This window comes from Coffea arabica, chromosome 5e (assembly GCF_036785885.1).
Source record: "Coffea arabica cultivar ET-39 chromosome 5e, Coffea Arabica ET-39 HiFi, whole genome shotgun sequence".
Taxonomy (NCBI): Eukaryota; Viridiplantae; Streptophyta; class Magnoliopsida; order Gentianales; family Rubiaceae; genus Coffea; species Coffea arabica.
Window position 1 is genome coordinate 7,768,976 of NC_092318.1, and position 21,920 is coordinate 7,790,895.

The 21,920-nt window shown below is 37.5% G+C and overlaps 2 long non-coding RNA genes across 2 annotated transcripts; both read right to left on the reverse strand.

Annotated features, from left to right (window-relative positions):
- Positions 1 to 8,256: 8,256 nt before the first annotated feature.
- On the reverse strand, positions 8,257 to 12,100 carry LOC113736360 (uncharacterized). Its single transcript, XR_011814094.1, has 3 exons — positions 11,454 to 12,100; positions 9,107 to 9,162; positions 8,257 to 8,416 (listed from the first exon to the last, which is right to left on the reverse strand). It is a non-coding gene; the product is annotated as an uncharacterized lncRNA (long non-coding RNA).
- A 2,076-nt stretch (positions 12,101 to 14,176) lies between these two features.
- On the reverse strand, positions 14,177 to 18,022 carry LOC113713357 (uncharacterized). Its single transcript, XR_003453514.2, has 3 exons — positions 17,376 to 18,022; positions 15,027 to 15,082; positions 14,177 to 14,336 (listed from the first exon to the last, which is right to left on the reverse strand). It is a non-coding gene; the product is annotated as an uncharacterized lncRNA (long non-coding RNA).
- Positions 18,023 to 21,920: the final 3,898 nt, after the last annotated feature.

The following is a 21,920-nucleotide window of genomic DNA, read 5'->3' on the forward strand; positions in this document are numbered from 1 at the left end:
TCTTCCAAAATATTTTTTTTCAATTCCTCATCTTTTGGTATAACAATGCGATTTCGAAACCTTAAAGTTTAATTGGGACATAGGTTAAAGTCGGGTAATTCTCTATTCTTCACTCTTTCCATCCACTTTTGTACTATTGTTCTTTCTTTTGACCATCCTTAAATTGGCCCAACAATATTGATTTCACCATAATATTGCCAAAGATAACCTTTTATGGCTCAAGATGAGGGTTCCATTCACTAACATCTTCTAACAAGTTCCGCTCTCTTATCATCAAACCTGCTAGTTGAACCTTTCGACTTCAAACATCTGTCACAACATTGGCTTTTTTCGAATGGCAATTAATGGTACAGTTATAATCTTCTAAGAATTCCATCTACCGACGTTGTCTCAAATTTAGCTCCTTCTAGAAGAATAAATACTTAAGACTTTTATGGTCCGTATACACCTTAAAAGTCACACCATATAAGTAATGCCGCCATTTCTTCAAAGCAAACACAATGGCTGCGAGTTCTAAATCATGGGTTGGATAATTCTGCTCATGAGATTTTAACTTCCAAGAAGCATAAGTAATTACATTCCTATTTTGCATTAAAAACATACCCTAATCATTCTCTCGAAACATTTGTGTATACCGTATAGCTATCCTTCCCATTTGACAAAGCCAACACTGGTGTCATAGTTAATTGCTTCTTAGACTCTTGGAAACTAGTTTCACACTTAGCATCCCAATTATATTTTCATTGCTTCTTTGTCAAATTCGTTAGGAGTCCTGCAATTCTTGAGAAATCCTTTATAAACCGACGGTAATACCTTGCTAGACCCAAGAAACTACAAACCTCAGTAAGATTCTCTGGCCGTTTTCACTTAGTAACAGCTTCTATTTTAACTGAATCCACAATGAGTCCGTCTTTTGAGATTATATGGTCTAAAAATGATACTTTCTCTAGTCAGAATTCGTGCTTGTTAAACTTGGCAAACAACCGGTGCTCTCTCAAGGTTTGCAGTACCATACTCAAGTGCCGCTCATGTTCCTCCTTGGTCTTAAGATATACCAAAATGTCATTAATAAACACCACACAAATTGGTCCAAATAGGATTTAAACATCAGATGCATTAAACCCATGAATGCTACTAGGGTATTAGTTAATCCAAATGACATCACCGCAAACTCAAAATACCCATATCGAGTGTTAAAAGCAGTTTTTGGCACGTCCTCCTTCTTAATTCTTAGTTGATAATATCATTGTCTAAGATCTAACTTAGAAAACACCACAGTCCATTGTAACTGGTCAAATAACTCATCAATGTGGGGTAAAGGATAATTATTCTTAACGGTCATCGCATTCAACCCTCGGTAATTAATACAAAACCTCAAACTCCCGTCCTTCTTCTTAACAAAAAATACTGGAGTGTCCCAAGGTGACTCACTCTCATAGATAAACCCCCGTTCTGGTAAGTCTTGCAATTTTAATTTCAATTTCAATTTCTTAAGTTCAGCGGGGGCCATCCGATAAGAAATTTTTGAGATGGGGTTAGTACCAGGTGTCAAATTAATTTTAAACTCAATCTCTCTCTCTGGAAGGAATGATACCAGTTCAGCTTGGAATACATCCGGATATTCACTTATCACATGCATATCCTCTAATTTAACCTTTTCTCTTGGGATGTTAACTAGAAAGGCTAGATATTTTCGTGCCCCATTATTTAACAATTTTCTAGCCCTAATTCTCAAAATAAGAGCAGATGAAACTAAAATACCCCTTACATCTAGTTTTAGGGTTGCCTTACCGGATATACAAAACTCGATCACTTTTGTTCGGCAATCTACCCAAACATGATAACGAGTTAGTCAATCTATTCTTATAATAATGTCATACCTCTTAATGGCCAAACTTATAAGATCGACTACCAGTTTTCACTCACCAATCCAAACGTCATAGTTTTTATACACCTCATTAGCAAGTAAAGACTGGTTACCCGTAAGTATTTTTACTTCTAAATCATACGGTAGCCTCTCGATCTTCACATCAATTTCACACATAAAAGTAGGGTTGATAAAAGAATGCGCGGTACCAGAGTCTATCAACATCTTGGCCAAACGATGAAAAATAGGGATTGTACCTTCCACTATCTCCGACGGCTCCGGTACTTGTTGTTGGTCCAAGAGATATACTCTGGCTGGCACTCTTGGTCTAGTCCCTCCTACAATGGTCAGTTTAGGGTTTGATCTATCGACCTGTTGGGTATCACTGGTAAGTGGGCAGGTTGCGATTTGGTGATCAGTACTACCACACCATACACACTTTCGTGCCTTCTGCCAACAATTGGTCTCAGTGTGATTAGACTTCGCGCAATACCCACAAAAAAATCGAGGGGTTGATGTTTAACCTTCTTGTGAGGCACCTCTCATCTGTCCTCTTTCACCTGGGGCTCCTCTTGGAGTAACTCCCCTAAATGTCTCCAAAACTCTTCCACCACTCACTCCTTGTCCCACTTTAGGGGGTGACATACCTCAATCACTTTGTCTCTGCCCTGGACTTCCACTAGGCACACCCCTCTTTCTTGCATGAAAAGCCTTCACTTGCGCCCTTACAATTTCTATTCTTTGGGTTTTCTCAAGAATCTCCGTTGAAAGTATTAATTTGTGCCGCCGCAAAGACTTCTTGTATTTCTACATTTAACTCCTGTACAAACCGTCTCAGGAGCAAAGTTGGATAATTTGGTGAATTGAGTCTCATACTCTGATACACTTCAAACTCCCTGACGTACCTTAATAAAATCGTTCTCCCTTTTTTCTTGGCTTAGGGGTGGGAGATATTTCTCATTAAATTCCCGCACAAAGTTTAACTAGGTCCATACTGTCCGTTCTCTCTTCCACTTAACCCTTATTACATTCCACCAGGCTCTAGCTAGTCCTTCAAATTGGAATACAGCAAAGTTCACCTGCCTTTTCTCCGTATAATTCAAGACTGCAAAAATATTGATTATTATTTTCAGCCATCTCTCTGCTACTTTCGGATCGGGTCTTCCATAAAATTTAGGAGGAGAAAACTTTTGAAATCGTTCTAGGGCCCTATCTTCCTCTACTTCAGGGCCCCTAGGCTGGTTAACAGGGGTTGATCCTGCTGCTCTACTAATCGAGCTAAAATGTTAGTCATCTGCTGGATTGTCGTTGCTACCTGACCCCCTCCTTCGACCCGAGATTCAGGTTATTGCTCAGTCATCACATCTCTCTCTTCTCTCGATTCTTGTACTTGTCTAACCCTATGTCCACGGTTAGAATCGCGTCCCTGACTTCGCCTACCTTCCATACCTCTTTTAAAAAATAGACTATATAGATATAAGCAAAATAAAATAGCTGTAAAACTTAATAAAGGCATTTTCAAATCATAAAATGATAATAATAAAGCACATTTAAAATAGCATATTTTCTTTATATACATATCATAGCAATTCACATATCAAGTCATGAAGTACTGTACATATCAACCTAACAAAGTCAAGTACTTATAGCAACCAAAGGACATAAAACAAAAGAGTATGCTATATACATCAACCATAACACGTCAATATCAAAATCAAAACAAGAAACGTGACGTGTCATCTTAACTATCCTATACTATGTCCTAGCTACCTTGCACAACCCCCAAATCCTATATCTCTAGTTTAGTTTGTCACTGATTCAACCGACTCCACCATCTCCTCAAGTACGGCTGGCTCCTCCTCAGGATCCTCTTCGGACTCACAAGAAGCTACATTCCCTTGACCTCTCTCAGCCAAGTTCACCTGTACTACTCCCTCCACAAGTGCCCCACACTCGGTTAAAATATTATCGGTTCGGTCTCTTACTTCCCTCACTATTCGAACAAGGCGACCATTAGCCTCCTGAACTTGTTCTCGAAAGGCATTGGTTCATTCCTACTCCTCAAGAATAGAAATCTCAAGCTCCCGGATTGTCGCGCCCCATTTTTTACAAGAAAAATAAATAAATTAAAAAGCGAATTTTTGATTTGAAAAATGAATGAAAAATATGGGTCTAAATGGGACTTGAAAGTGCAACGATTCGACCCAAAATAATAGTTTAAAAGGATTTTAATGAAAATTGGAGTCGCCACTTGGTATTGAGTTAAGGTGTACCAATTCACCTAAAAAATAAATTTATTTTGATCAAAATTATAGAAAAACCCTTTTAAACGACTCCTAAGTCTACAAAAATCAGAGAAAGTGTTCGGGAGTCACATTTGATGAGAGGGAAGGCAAGGACGAGATCCAAGGCACCCTCTTAACCTAGCCAAGGCTAGTTGCGCGATTTAGTCAAAGATTTTCTTATTTTTTAACCAAAAGATTTATCACATTCGGATGTACTATATGAATGCAAAACCTAGACCTAGGGGGCATTGGGGGGCAAAATTTCTCTTCAAAATTTGAATGGTGCCAATCACATTAATTGTGATGCCCAATAATGACTCTTTGGAGAGATCACGAATAATGCTAATGACGTAAAATGAGTGGAATGAATGTATGCAATGTGAAAATATGAGTTTGTGTGAAGTGGAAAAGTAATATAAAAAACAATAGTGTGTAAGTGGAAGTGTGCAAATGGATGTGCAAAGTAATGTGAGTAAAGTGATAGTATGAAGTGCGTGTGTGCACGTGATAGTATATAAAGTGTAAGTGGCAAAGTGAAAACGTGCAAAATAAAAGTTGTGTGAAGTGAAAATGTGAAAAAATGGATAGAATATGAAGTAAAAGTGAATGTGATAGTGGATAAATGAAATGCATGAATCCTAGAGGAATGCAAGTAAGACGGGTACGGGGGACTAATGGTCGTGACTCAATTCTCCCTTTTAATAGAGGGAATACGAGCGTGCTAAGGTTAGAAAGTCAAACTCGTCCATATCCCATATCCAAGGGGTGACTCCCTAACCTATACAAGCAAATGAGCTAATCTAAATGAAAATGTAATCCTAAATGTGTAAGGGAAAGGGAGTGAAGGGTCATGCAAAAATGAAAAAAACTAAAAGGAAAGAATGAATGGAGATGTAGTGAAGGCATGCGAGTATGTACTAGCGAGAAGGGGCCCTATTGGGTCTAGCGTTGGACTAGCCCACGTCTACGCTCTCTCACAAGCATTGGACTTGTAAGAGCTCGAGGGGACAACCATGACTAGCGTTGAACTAGCCACGGTTACGTGCATTTGCATCCATCATACACACATATAAGCAACGTGCATAATTAAAGCAAGTAGACATGTGAGCACGTAATTCACATAACACATAAGCATGCATATCTAGATGCCAAAACCTAAGAAAGCGATTAAACACATAGCACATAGACATGCAAAACACATAAGGCAATTAAGGCCCTAACTATTACATTTTTAGGGGAAAAGGCCTACTACAATCTAAAAGGGGGAAATGGAATGAAATAAATAGTTAAAATGAATCTAACTATTACAATTGTGGCATTCAAGTGCCTTCCCAAATGATCAAAATTGAAAATAACTAAAAACAAATAAAATGGATAAATAAATAAATAAATAAATAAATAAATAAATGGAAAAAAAACATTCAAAGGGCATGCAATTGAGCACATAAATCACATAAACACAGAGGGTCAAAGAAAGGTAAATAAGGGATAGGGCGTACCTCTCTTGCAATGGTAATCAAATGAAGGAAAAAGAGCTTCAAAATAATAAAAAGGTTAAGGCACCAATTAAATAGTAAAATCAATCATAAAGTCCACAAGAATAAATGAAAGTCAATTTGCTACATTCAAATCACGAAATACCCAAAATTCCACTTAGGATCCAAATCACAACTAAAATATATCAAAAACACATTAAACATTCAAATTCCATCCATATCACAACTAAAATATATCAAAAACACATTAAACATTCAAATTCCATCCCAATATTCCTAAACAACCTGTCCAAAAATCTTATTAGAGCATATCAAAGGAAATTCACATTTAAAAGGTCCCAAATCGATTGATTTTCCAAAGTTTCTGGGCCTTAGAATAATTAGTTTAAAAAATTGGGGTTTAAAGTGTAACTTTTTAGAATTATTTCCATGCATGCTACGTAGAAACAATTCTACAAACAGGAGCTATTCTCCTACAACCTTCACATCCGCAAGCTTTTTCATTTCTGAGTTTTCACATGCAGCTCTTAGACACAATTTGAAGCGCACAACTACTACTTCAATCAAACCAAATTTGAATCAAACAACAAGAACTCTCGGGTTTAAACAGAGGAGAAGAAAAAATCAGAACAGAAGAGCGTGCAAATCTGTTTTTTTTTTTACAATTTATGTCTTCATTTCTCTCTTCCGAAATTCATTATCAAACTTGCACATGATGCAGATCAGTCCCAAGCCATCGAAAATGCACAACTTATACTTATTACCGCTAAAAAACAGCATTAACAAAAAGAGGGAGGGGGTAGCAACTGGGGAAACAGCAGAAAACGGACCTGCCGAATGCATTGCAGCCAGCAAACACAAAAAAAAAAAAAAACAATCAAACAAATCAAAACTCATGCGACCGAGCATCACATTCGGCGAAGCCGCTGCAATTTCGTTTCTTTTTATTTGGCTGAAACATGCTCAGTGATTCAAATGAATCCTAACTCACTCAACCGCACAACTAGAGTCAAACGTCATACAGATTCAAGAGAAATGTGCAAATCTGTAAAAAACAAAAGGGCTGCAACTTTCCTCCTTCAGCCGAAATACATTGATGCAACCTAACTTAAACAAATCTCAACTCATTCAACAACCACTGCAAGAATCCGGGACAAGGGGAAGAGGAAAAATTCAACGAGGCTCTTGGACATAAAATGCAGCAAAATGGAAAGAAAGAAAACTGCAAATGACTAAACCAACAAATGACAAAGAGAGGCACTATAAGACTAGTTCAGAAGAGTACCTGATGAAGCCTTTTGGATCAAAATCAGGTCAGGAATTTCCATGAAAAGCTGCTGGATTGGCTTCATGGCGATTTCGAACCCGCACCCGCGAAGCCAAGCTGATGATTTGGGAGCCAGATTCAACGGCTTTCCAGGTGCTTTCTGTGAACCATTTCTGAACAAGAATTCTTCCCCTGGCTTCGTAGTTGATGCAGAAACCAAAATCCAATCGAATTAAACAACTGTAAAGGAGATAATCATGCCGCAAAGGGTGCCGAAAACCAGCCTGTTCTGCCGAAATTTTTGCAGAAAATCATTTCTGGTTCTGGCTTTCTTTACCGCCGCCACTTTTGCTTGGCTTTTCTTTCCTTCTCCCTCAGTCTTTCTAGCCGTCACTCCTTGCTCTTGCTCCCTCAGCCCTTTTGTTTTCTCAGCCGCTATTCTTTTTTGCTTCAGTTTTCAGCCGTCAATCAAAGTCCCTCGATGAAGGTCTGCCGGCGTTGATGGAGGGCTGAAGTGGTGGCAGTAGTGAAGGTTAATGGTTCCAACGGCCCTTTTGCTCCGTGGGGAAGTGACACCAGACCTCCTCTCTTCCTTGCTCAGAAAACTTTCTTCCGTTGCTCTGAAACCCAGCCCTTTTCCCTTAGATTTTTCAGATTGTTCCCTCTCTCCCAAGTTCTCAATCTCTCTTTTCTTCTCCACCACCTTCCCTCAGCCGTCCCTCAACTTTTCTCTCTGTTTGACTTCAGCCGCAACACCACACTTCCTCGGGTTTCTTTCTCCGCTGTTTTTCTTTTAGCTGAAGCTCTTTTTTCTTAACCCGCCGTCCCCTTCATTTCCTTTTCTGGTTTTTCCCCTCCAAAGCCCATGGGTTTTTCTCTTACTCTCCCCTACCTCACTCTATCCTCCCACTCTAGGCCTCTGTCTAACCCTCGCCGCCTTTTTTCCCGTAGCTCTCAAAGCTGTTTTTCCTCCTGCGTAGCTTTCTCCCTTTTCCCGTAACTTCCCCTCCAGTTTTCTTCTATTTTCCATTTTTCTTTCTGTGACGACCCCACTTCCCCCTAAGGCGAACCAGAGGGTTGGCGGGCCGTCTGCCCAGCTCTCGCCAGGACTCACGCACGCACACTAACCCGGATCCTTCCGAAGAATAACCTAATCTGTTACAAAACAACTTTTCCCAGATAGGATCATCCTTAAATCTACATTAACTTCAGAGATAGCAGTAAAGAAGATAGCCAGTCGACGGCTCTTATACATCTCACGCGTTACCTCTAAGGTATAAGGTCGTACCAATCCGGATATATACTGTCACACACCACGATTACAACCATACAAGCCAAACATAATAATTAGGGTTTAAACATTTTCCAGCTTCAAGTGGCAATCCAAAATAACCAATACGTTTTTCAATTCACAATACAATACAACGGTAAACTGCAGTCTTAAGATTCAAGTACAAATTAAAAGAAATCAGCACTGCTCAGATTTCTCAAACTTCAAGACCTGTCAAGGAAAACAATTAAACGTGGGGTGAGCTAAAGCTCAGTGGTGCCCCAAAAACATGCAATCAATTAAAACAATTAGCACGTATTGATTCGACTGAAGTAAACAAATAGGAAGGCGATAATACCCAAGTGTACCTTAGACTGGTCGAGGGATTCACCCAACGACGTTACGTCCTGAACTTACATTATTATTATTGACTCGTCGAGGGATTCACCCAACGACTTTACGTCTAGCACTTGATTTACTCTTATTGACTCGTCGAGGGATTCACCCAACGACTTTACGTCTAGCACTTGATTTACTATTATTGACTCGTCGAGGGATTCACCCAACGACTTTACGTCTAGCACTTGATTTATTATTATTGACTCGTCGAGGGATTCACCCAACGACTTTACGTCTAGCACTTGATTTACTCTTATTGACTCGTCGAGGGATTCACCCAACGACTTTACGTCTAGCACTTGATTTATTATTATTGACTCGTCGAGGGATTCACCCAACGACTTTACGTCTAGCACTTGGATTCACAAAAAAAATGCTTTACACAAGTCACCACTCGAACGACTAGTGTGGTAAAGTACACACCGCTCACTTCGATGGATCAAAACCAATTTTTGCGATTATCACACTTGAATTCAAGGAAGCACTTAATCATGTAAGAATAGAACAAACAGGGACACTCACCAAGAGTGAAGTTCAGATGTCAAATTGGGATTCGAGTTCCACTTCCTCACGATACCCTAAAATAACAAATATTGAAACTATAAGTTTTTACTCCGTTTTTAAGCTTATAGACATTGAGGTATAATTACATACTACTAATTCACTTTCCCTTAGGAAATCAAGAGTCCCTTGGGTTAATACGTGACAAAGTAGAAGGATTGTTTCCTATAGTTTTCATTAAGATACTTTTCCTGAAAAAAATAACTTGTATTACTTTCTTGAAATAAATCGACAAATCTCTTAATATCCACGTTAGGAAGTTACTTTGAACATTTCTTTAAAGCTATGGTTTTTGCAAAATTATTACTAAACTATTTTACCTAAAAATAAGGTTTCTTGCCGAGTAAGTTTCTCAAGCTTTTCACTAAAATTAGTAAAACTCGTATTTTGGAACTTTTCCTATAGTTAACTATCCAAGTGCAAAGCTTAAGGAAAGAAAAGGAGTTAAAATAAGACTTAAAGTTTTCAAAAGCTATAGAACTTATTTACTATAGCTATCAAGGCTAGTTTGAGCTAAAGGAAATTATCGAGTTGGAAAATTTTTAGGCAAAGCACTAGATATGGAGTTTTATAATATAATACTAGCTGGAAAAATATTTTTGATTAATTTGACCACAGTTACTCGAGTTCGCTAAGTCGATACAACTTCCACAGCTCCGATTCCGTTTCGAAATCATAATATGAATCAAAATGTGGTAAAAATCACATAACAAATTACTAGGACTTCGTCAATCATTAGCCTTAAATTTCAACAAGTGCATTTCCGAATAAACTAACATGATCAACCAAGGCTTCATCAATCATTAGCACTTGGTCTCAGCAAACCCAACATAAGCAAGTAAAAGTAAAAGTAAAGCTTCCAAGACATTCCAGCAATTCACTTTCATCACACCGTGGTACTTATAAAGTCATTCAAATGGCCAAGGGCTTCATCAATCATTGGCCCTTGACGACATTAGTTACTTCCAACTACAATTGAATCAAGAATTTGAACCACAAGTAAGATAAAATCTCAATCCAAATTCAAGTTTAGTTTCTCAAAGAAACAGGATATTCATGCAAAACAGTCTACTTTAAACATTCACAGACAGCGATACACATGGAGGAAAAATACGAAATCTCTATAGGTCAAAGGCCTATGATTCTAGTTTCAAATACCACTGACGGCGCCTTAAACGGATTTTCCTACACCAAGATATAAACATTTTATCGAGACTGGTCAGGGACATCCGAAAATCTGGAGTTTCATTTTCCACTAATGAAAAACTCCTTTTTTTTTTTCTTTTAACACCAACATGTTTTTATTTCAAGCCGTCCATGCATTCCTTATAGATTCCCAAACAACATATTCCAGGCATTTTAACCATTATATTTTCAAGAAAATTTCCAGAATCCAAGTTGATAATTCAACTCAATATTCGGCAATCACAAGAGAATTTCCAGCAATTGTATACTAGCGTTTTTGGTTCCAACTTTATATGTACTAATTGGTTCGTTGCTAAACAAATTGTATATCTTGAAATTTGCATCTCTTATGAAATTCTGAGCCACCATAATCCAAGGAAATAAAATAAATTTCCAGAAACAAATTACAATTTTCCCAACGATATTGAAATTCTGGATCATACCCCTTCGGCTATCACCCAAAATTTCCAGCAACCAATCTACTTTAGTTCGAATTTTTCCTTGGTTTAAGTATGGTATTAGGTACTCAATTCAGCGTTTAAACACTTAGCTAACTAGTTGACATTTTTAACTCAAAAATTGAATTCAATTAGCAACTACAAATTTCCCAAAAATCCAGAAATTCTCCCATGAGCCTCGGTGATCATGCATGAACCACTTTCAAATTTTCCTTTTTATTTTTCTGGTTTAGGCCATCTCATTGCTACATGCACAGCTTAACTGATTAGTTATTGACTAATTAAGCACAGGGATCAATTCAGAGGGTCACATTTAGGCAAGTTAAACTTACATTTTCTGCTCAAGCTCACGGCAACATTACTACATCAAAACAGAATTTCTTATGTTCCTTGGTTCATCATCCGAAAGTTCCAAGTTCCCATGCAAAGCTTTGAACAATTTAATTAGTTAGTGATTAGTTAATTAAACATCACAACAAGCTCAGAATAACAGAGTTTGATCATCTAAGGTAGCATCATTCCAATCAGTCTCGGATGAAGCACTATCGCACATCAGAAAATTTTTGCTGTTTTTGTAACTACCATCCGAAGTCTAATAATCAACATGCAAGATTTTAAGTTAGCTCCAGAACCCTCTAATCAACTCAAACTAGATCAAGAAGTACCTCTGCTAATGCTCCGTTCACGCACGAACAAATCTGGGCAGAATTATTTCCCTAGGCTCGCGACTGGTTTGGGGTTGTCTTGGCTGAGCAGATGGTGGAGCTGTGGTGGTTGTTGCGGCTGGAAAACTGGGTGTAGCTTGCGGATTTCAGCTCTCCTACCTTGCTCCAGCTGCTGATCCGAAAGGGAAATGGTGTTGTGGAGCTGAGGTGAGAAGTTGGATTGTGAAGAAAAGTGGAGGTGGAGCCGCGGTTTTGGCAATGGAGGTAGAGTGCTTGTGCGGTTGTGTGTTGGAGTGGGAAAGAAATGTATTGGCCGAATGTGAGGTGGTGACAGACGGTTATTTCGTGAGGTTGTGAGGGTAATTTTGATCTTTTCACTTGCTCTCCTAATATCCACTCCTAATATCCACTTAAGTCCCTATTTCTAACTTAATCTAATTCCAAAATTTATCCCAAATGTAATTTGAATACTTAATAATATACTAATCTCGCAAAGATTTGATTATCGAGATTTTAACGTCCTAAGTATACTAAGTGTACTTGTAATGGTTTTGTCTAAAATTATCAAATGCAACTTAATACTAAGGTTCCTATTAACTCTTAACATTATTAACGATTAAATTAGCTATCGGAATTCAAAGAGTTTGTTTTTAAGCAATAAAATTACTCTAACTCGAGAAATATTAATTTAGTGTAACAAAACCGAATAATTCAATATTGGGCACAATTATATTATTTTTTTTTTTTACATAGAAATTATCTTTACACTTTTATTTCAAAACAATTAATTACAATACTAGAATTCAAAAAAGAAATTTAATTCTTAGATCAATGAAATAGTTTACCATCGAAATATGAAGTTAATGTAACAAAACTAAGAAGTTTGGTAGTCTAGCACAATTCTTTTATTTTGCACATAACGTTTATTTCTATGTACTTATTTAAAAACAATGGGACTTAGTGCTAAAATTTATTAAAGAATTAAAATGCAAATAAAATATGCACTGATATTTATATGTATATTTTCAGGGTTCTCACATCCTCCCCTCCTTACAATGAATTTTGTCCTCAAAATTCACACTTTCTTGAGAAACAAATCGGAATACTTTTTCTGTATTTCTTCTTCTTACTCCCAAGTTGCTTCTCCGGAAATCCAAAATTCTAACACTTTTGCTCTGAAATCAAGCTTAGCATGATGATGAGTTAAAAAATTCATTCCTATAATAACATCATAACCTTTTATATCCACTCTGATTAGATCCACTAGTATTTTATGCCCTCCGATCCAGAATTCGCAATTATTATGAGTTAAGCTACTGATTATATTCTTATCACCCATTGGTGTTTGGAATTGAGTTGGTTCGAGAATTTATTTATTTATTTTTTTTTCAACATTATAACAAAGTAGACGTGTAGTCATCAAGTTTCATACACACAATATGAGTCACATTGCACACCAATTTCATACAACTTCAAGAGCCAAACAATTCACGAATACATTCAATATTTTCATACATAACTCAAACTTCAATCTTTATAAACACGAAAGAAAACAATTCAATAATACGCAAATTATTATAACCACATAACTAATAGCTCAACCCCTTAGTTTAGATTCAACTTAACCTTAGTGGATTGTAGATCTACCACGTCTAATATTAAATCGAATAACATGATCATTACTTAAGTACATCAATGACTCTTAAGTATTCTAAATGATCTCAAACATTTCATACATTGGCTTTTCTAATAACCTAACAACTAGTTATCTTTATCCTTTTGGACGTTAGTCCCGAATAGTCCTCCAGTAAAACTTAAGGAACCACAATGTCATCGATAACTCACCTCACATGGCAAATTCGTCAACTTATCTCACCTCAGTTTTAAAGACTCTCCTCAAGGTTTAAAGCTGTTCACAACTGCATAGTTCCTGTCTAAACTACTATTTCACTCAATTCTATGTCTAAACCATTATTTTGGGTAAGAGATGGCATATATTCCATTTACCATTGAATGACTAGTAAAATTATTCATCTTAAGTACAGAATTGGCACTAATCTTCAAGATCTCACTATTGGCTCTTCACTTTTATCTTTCAAAAGCTAAACTTGATACTTTCGGTTCTACTTTTCTGGATTTGATCTCTAATCACATCATAATGCAATATACTAAATTCTTCCAAATTTGCAAATACATCATTGAATGAAATATCTGGTATTCGGGTACAAGAATCCGACAATAGGATAATTTACATCTCAGGCTGGCCAGTCCCAAGAGTAACTTACCTACATTTGAGATTCCTACCCAACATACATATCTAATATCCTCAACTATCGACTTTTGTTTCACACTTAACAAGCCAATCCCCACAGTCCGAGAATCCTTTCCCGGCACGAGCTCGATAAGAGCTCTGATACCACCTGTGACGACCCCACTTCCCCCTAAGGCGAACCAGAGGGTTGGCGGGCCGTCTGCCCAGCTCTCGCCAGGACTCACGCACGCACACTAACCCGGATCCTTCCGAAGAATAACCTAATCTGTTACAAAACAACTTTTCCCAGATAGGATCATCCTTAAATCTACATTAACTTCAGAGATAGCAGTAAAGAAGATAGCCAGTCGACGGCTCTTATACATCTCACGCGTTACCTCTAAGGTATAAGGTCGTACCAATCCGGATATATACTGTCACACACCACGATTACAACCATACAAGCCAAACATAATAATTAGGGTTTAAACATTTTCCAGCTTCAAGTGGCAATCCAAAATAACCAATACGTTTTTCAATTCACAATACAATACAACGGTAAACTGCAGTCTTAAGATTCAAGTACAAATTAAAAGAAATCAGCACTGCTCAGATTTCTCAAACTTCAAGACCTGTCAAGGAAAACAATTAAACGTGGGGTGAGCTAAAGCTCAGTGGTGCCCCAAAAACATGCAATCAATTAAAACAATTAGCACGTATTGATTCGACTGAAGTAAACAAATAGGAAGGCGATAATACCCAAGTGTACCTTAGACTGGTCGAGGGATTCACCCAACGACGTTACGTCCTGAACTTACATTATTATTATTGACTCGTCGAGGGATTCACCCAACGACTTTACGTCTAGCACTTGATTTACTCTTATTGACTCGTCGAGGGATTCACCCAACGACTTTACGTCTAGCACTTGATTTACTATTATTGACTCGTCGAGGGATTCACCCAACGACTTTACGTCTAGCACTTGATTTATTATTATTGACTCGTCGAGGGATTCACCCAACGACTTTACGTCTAGCACTTGATTTACTCTTATTGACTCGTCGAGGGATTCACCCAACGACTTTACGTCTAGCACTTGATTTATTATTATTGACTCGTCGAGGGATTCACCCAACGACTTTACGTCTAGCACTTGGATTCACAAAAAAAATGCTTTACACAAGTCACCACTCGAACGACTAGTGTGGTAAAGTACACACCGCTCACTTCGATGGATCAAAACCAATTTTTGCGATTATCACACTTAAATTCAAGGAAGCACTTAATCATGTAAGAATAGAACAAACAGGGACACTCACCAAGAGTGAAGTTCAGATGTCAAATTGGGATTCGAGTTCCACTTCCTCACGATACCCTAAAATAACAAATATTGAAACTATAAGTTTTTACTCCGTTTTTAAGCTTATAGACATTGAGGTATAATTACATACTACTAATTCACTTTCCCTTAGGAAATCAAGAGTCCCTTGGGTTAATACGTGACAAAGTAGAAGGATTGTTTCCTATAGTTTTCATTAAGATACTTTTCCTGAAAAAAATAACTTGTATTACTTTCTTGAAATAAATCGACAAATCTCTTAATATCCACGTTAGGAAGTTACTTTGAACATTTCTTTAAAGCTATGGTTTTTGCAAAATTATTACTAAACTATTTTACCTAAAAATAAGGTTTCTTGCCGAGTAAGTTTCTCAAGCTTTTCACTAAAATTAGTAAAACTCGTATTTTGGAACTTTTCCTATAGTTAACTATCCAAGTGCAAAGCTTAAGGAAAGAAAAGGAGTTAAAATAAGACTTAAAATTTTCAAAAGCTATAGAACTTATTTACTATAGCTATCAAGGCTAGTTTGAGCTAAAGGAAATTATCGAGTTGGAAAATTTTTAGGCAAAGCACTAGATATGGAGTTTTATAATATAATACTAGCTGGAAAAATATTTTTGATTAATTTGACCACAGTTACTCGAGTTCGCTAAGTCGATACAACTTCCACAGCTCCGATTCCGTTTCGAAATCATAATATGAATCAAAATGTGGTAAAAATCACATAACAAATTACTAGGACTTCGTCAATCATTAGCCTTAAATTTCAACAAGTGCATTTCCGAATAAACTAACATGATCAACCAAGGCTTCATCAATCATTAGCACTTGGTCTCAGCAAACCCAACATAAGCAAGTAAAAGTAAAAGTAAAGCTTCCAAGACATTCCAGCAATTCACTTTCATCACACCGTGGTACTTATAAAGTCATTCAAATGGCCAAGGGCTTCATCAATCATTGGCCCTTGACGACATTAGTTACTTCCAACTACAATTGAATCAAGAATTTGAACCACAAGTAAGATAAAATCTCAATCCAAATTCAAGTTTAGTTTCTCAAAGAAACAGGATATTCATGCAAAACAGTCTACTTTAAACATTCACAGACAGCGATACACATGGAGGAAAAATACGAAATCTCTATAGGTCAAAGGCCTATGATTCTAGTTTCAAATACCACTGACGGCGCCTTAAACGGATTTTCCTACACCAAGATATAAACATTTTATCGAGACTGGTCAGGGACATCCGAAAATCTGGAGTTTCATTTTCCACTAATGAAAAACTCCTTTTTTTTTTTTTCTTTTAACACCAACATGTTTTTATTTCAAGCCGTCCATGCATTCCTTATAGATTCCCAAACAACATATTCCAGGCATTTTAACCATTATATTTTCAAGAAAATTTCCAGAATCCAAGTTGATAATTCAACTCAATATTCGGCAATCACAAGAGAATTTCCAGCAATTGTATACTAGCGTTTTTGGTTCCAACTTTATATGTACTAATTGGTTCGTTGCTAAACAAATTGTATATCTTGAAATTTGCATCTCTTATGAAATTCTGAGCCACCATAATCCAAGGAAATAAAATAAATTTCCAGAAACAAATTACAATTTTCCCAACGATATTGAAATTCTGGATCATACCCCTTCGGCTATCACCCAAAATTTCCAGCAACCAATCTACTTTAGTTCGAATTTTTCCTTGGTTTAAGTATGGTATTAGGTACTCAATTCAGCGTTTAAACACTTAGCTAACTAGTTGACATTTTTAACTCAAAAATTGAATTCAATTAGCAACTACAAATTTCCCAAAAATCCAGAAATTCTCCCATGAGCCTCGGTGATCATGCATGAACCACTTTCAAATTTTCCTTTTTATTTTTCTGGTTTAGGCCATCTCATTGCTACATGCACAGCTTAACTGATTAGTTATTGACTAATTAAGCACAGGGATCAATTCAGAGGGTCACATTTAGGCAAGTTAAACTTACATTTTCTGCTCAAGCTCACGGCAACATTACTACATCAAAACAGAATTTCTTATGTTCCTTGGTTCATCATCCGAAAGTTCCAAGTTCCCATGCAAAGCTTTGAACAATTTAATTAGTTAGTGATTAGTTAATTAAACATCACAACAAGCTCAGAATAACAGAGTTTGATCATCTAAGGTAGCATCATTCCAATCAGTCTCGGATGAAGCACTATCGCACATCAGAAAATTTTTGCTGTTTTTGTAACTACCATCCGAAGTCTAATAATCAACATGCAAGATTTTAAGTTAGCTCCAGAACCCTCTAATCAACTCAAACTAGATCAAGAAGTACCTCTGCTAATGCTCCGTTCACGCACGAACAAATCTGGGCAGAATTATTTCCCTAGGCTCGCGACTGGTTTGGGGTTGTCTTGGCTGAGCAGATGGTGGAGCTGTGGTGGTTGTTGCGGCTGGAAAACTGGGTGTAGCTTGCGGATTTCAGCTCTCCTACCTTGCTCCAGCTGCTGATCCGAAAGGGAAATGGTGTTGTGGAGCTGAGGTGAGAAGTTGGATTGTGAAGAAAAGTGGAGGTGGAGCCGCGGTTTTGGCAATGGAGGTAGAGTGCTTGTGCGGTTGTGTGTTGGAGTGGGAAAGAAATGTATTGGCCGAATGTGAGGTGGTGACAGACGGTTATTTCGTGAGGTTGTGAGGGTAATTTTGATCTTTTCACTTGCTCTCCTAATATCCACTCCTAATATCCACTTAAGTCCCTATTTCTAACTTAATCTAATTCCAAAATTTATCCCAAATGTAATTTGAATACTTAATAATATACTAATCTCGCAAAGATTTGATTATCGAGATTTTAACGTCCTAAGTATACTAAGTGTACTTGTAATGGTTTTGTCTAAAATTATCAAATGCAACTTAATACTAAGGTTCCTATTAACTCTTAACATTATTAACGATTAAATTAGCTATCGGAATTCAAAGAGTTTGTTTTTAAGCAATAAAATTACTCTAACTCGAGAAATATTAATTTAGTGTAACAAAACCGAATAATTCAATATTGGGCACAATTATATTATTTTTTTTTTTTACATAGAAATTATCTTTACACTTTTATTTCAAAACAATTAATTACAATACTAGAATTCAAAAAAGAAATTTAATTCTTAGATCAATGAAATAGTTTACCATCGAAATATGAAGTTAATGTAACAAAACTAAGAAGTTTGGTAGTCTAGCACAATTCTTTTATTTTGCACATAACGTTTATTTCTATGTACTTATTTAAAAACAATGGGACTTAGTGCTAAAATTTATTAAAGAATTAAAATGCAAATAAAATATGCACTGATATTTATATGTATATTTTCAGGGTTCTCACACTTTCAGCCGCAAGCCCCCTCTTAGCTCTCTCTCGGTCACTCCCTGCCTTTCCTTTTTCCATAGCCGCCCCTCGATGCTCTCTTCATTTTTCTCTCTCTCTCTCCCTCCAACCTCAGCCGTCATATGTTTTATTCTCTCACCCTCAGCCGTCACTCCTCCCCCTCCCTCCTTGGCTGCGGCTGTTTTCCCACAGCTTTTATACCAGCAACTTACTCCCGAAACCTATAATCTAAGGCACACAAATAAACTCCATTTTTTTTGCACATTTTTACAACCTTAGATCTTCATGATTTATGACAAACCTTGGATCAAACTAGGGACTTTTGTTGGAACGAATCAGACGGAGGAGAAAAATGGAGTGAATAAATGAAACTGGAATTTTCTTCGCAGCTTTGTACCTTGTGCTTGCAAAAATGAAGGCAAGGGTTCGGATCCTGTGTGGCTCACACCCGTGTGAGCTTGCTCTTTTTTTTTATAATAACTTAATAAAAATGAAAATAACATCAAATAAAATGAGCAAAATTGGGAATAAAAGATAAAATGCCAAAAGATTTTCTACTTGTTGATTTTCTCTTCTTTTCTTTTTTTTCTTTTTTTCTTTTACCTGAAATCTAGTATGTAGAAAAAATGCTTTTAACCTTAAATCAAACAAAAATAAGAGACCCGAGGACAAAATAATAAAAATAAACATAAACATAAACATAAAAAAAATAAAAAACCTAAAATTAAAACAAATAAAGCTATAAATTAAATTAATTAAACCAATAAAGTTAAAAAATCAAAAATTCGGTGTCTACAGTTTGCCCCTCTTTGTCTGAGTTTTGGAAAAACTTGAGACAAAGAAATAGACACCAAATACTTACCTGTGTTATTCGGCTGCGAACGCTTCGAACGACTGACGCTTTCTGAAATAGGGATTGACCCCTTTAACAAAAATTTTAAAAAGAATGGGACTGACCTAGATGAGAAATTTAAAACGAGACTGACCTGAACAAGAAATTTAAAAGGGGACTGACTCCAACAAGAAAATTTAAATCATGGGACTGACCCAAACAAACATTAAAATCATGGGACTGGCCCGAATAAAATTAAATCATGGGACTGACCCGAACAAAAAATTAAATTTAAAATCATGGGACTGACCCGAATAAAATTTAAAATCATGGGACTGGCCCGAATAAAATTTAAAATCATGGGACTGACCCGAAAAAAATTTAAAATCTTGGGACTGACCCGAACAAAATTTAAAATCATGGGACTGGCCCGAATAAAATTTAAAACCATGGGACTGACCCGAATAAAATTTAAAATCATGGGACTGACCCGAATAAAATTTAAAACCATGGGACTGGCCCGAATAAAATTTAAAAGCATGGGACTGACCCGAATAAAATTTAAAATCATGGGACGGACCCGAACAAGAAATTTAAAAGGGGACTGACCCCAACAAGAAAATTTAAATCATGGTATGTACACTAGTAGGACTAACCCAACGGCTAGTGGCAAAAAAACTAACATGCACGCTAGTGGGACTGACCCCTGTTTAGCGGCAATGAAAAATAAAATACTCACTGGTGGGACTGACCCATGTTCAGTGGCAATGAAACATGAAATGCACATTAGTGGGACTGACCCAACGGCTAGTGGCGGAATAAAAAAAATGCGCACTAGTGGGACTGACCCAACGGCTAGTGGCGATGCAAAATGAAATGCTCACTAGTGGGTCTGACCCAACGGCTAGTGGCAGTATAAAATAAAGTGCTCACTAGTGGAACTGACCCAACGGCTACTGGCAGAATAGAAGAAATGCGCACTAGTGGGACTGACCCAACGGCTAGTGGCGATGCAAAAGAAGTGCGCACTAGTGAGACTGACCCAACGGCTAGTGGCAGTATAAAATAAAGTGCTCACTAGTGGGACTGACCCAACGGCTAGTGGCAGTGTAAATGAAGCGCTCACTAGTGGGATTGATCCAACGGCAAGTGGCGATGCAAAAGAAATGCTCACTAGTGGGACTAATCCAACGGCTAGTGGCAGTGAAAATGAAATGCTCACTAGTGGGACTGACCCAACGGCTAGTGGCAGTATAAAATAAAGTGCTCACTATTGGGACTGACCCAACGGCTAGTGGCAGAATAAAAGAAGTGCGCACTAGTGGGACTGACCCAACGGCTAGTGGCAGTAAAAATGAAGCGCTCACTAGTGGAACTGACCCAACAGCTAGTGGCGATGCAAAAGAAATGCGCACTAGTGGGACTAACCCAACGACTAGTGGCAGTGAAAATGAAATGCTCACTAGTGGGACTGACCCAACGGCTAGTGGCAGAATAAAAGAAATGCGCACTAGTGGGACTGACCCACGGCTAGTGGCGATGCAAAATAAAATGCTCACTAGTGGGACTGACCCACGGCTAATGACGATACAAAATAAATGCGCACTAGTAGGATTAACCCAACGGCTAGTGGCAGAATAAAAGAAATGCTGGTATGTATGAAGAGACTGTATAAGACTTGTTCGAAAAATTATCCAAAGATTTGCCCCAGTGTGATGAATTGGTCAGTGGGATTAAACCCGAGCCTGCCATGGTGATCGGTCAATGGGATTGAACCCGAGCCTGCCTTGATGATCGGTCAGTGGGATTACACCCGAGCCTGCCTTTGACAAATTGGTCGGTCAGTAGGATAGCACCCGAGCACGTTAGTGAGATAGACTCGATGCTAACGGTGGTTGAAGTCAGTGAATTCAATGTGGTTGTAAAGAATGGGGAATGGAAGGGTGCGCGGCGGGCGCTGAGATCAAATTGAAATTTGTCAAGGAACAAGAAATTAAATTCAAGTTTGATTTCTTGAGAATCTTTTCAAAAAATAATTTTGCCCCAGTTTCCACCAATTATTGTGCAACTGATCAATTGATTTTGCATTACGGCATGGTTGTTCCTCCTTGAGGCCTTGATTCGTAAGATTCTGACTTACGCTTCTTCGTCGATTTCAGCCATGGATACATGCACAGGGGGCTTGCCAAAGTACAACATGCACTTCATTTCAAAATATTGCAACTATTACTAATGTAAGAAGCAGTGTGATTGATTTGAAAGTCTTGCTTGACTGTTTGACGAAATCCTCAAATGGACTATAAAAATTTGCCCCAATGTGGGCTTATTTTACGAAATCTTACAAATAAAAATTTTGCCCCAGCGTGGGCCCATTTGATTGCAAAAATTGGTTTGGATGCCTCTCCATTTATTTGAACAAAGTAAGAAACTGTGTTTCCTATATAATGTGAAGAAAATTGAACGTTTTGCTTAACTCATATAGAAAATTTCACGATGAATTTCTCAAAATAATGCTGAAAAAGATTTCTTCCTCACTTTTAGCATCAGTGCTTAGGGTAACGGGTCACCACCTCTTGTTGGCTCATCTTTCAAGACCAATCAAGTGGGCGTTATTTCTGATTTGGAAGTGGCTAAAGGAAATGGGAGGTCAAGATTTTGTTTTATTTTTGTGC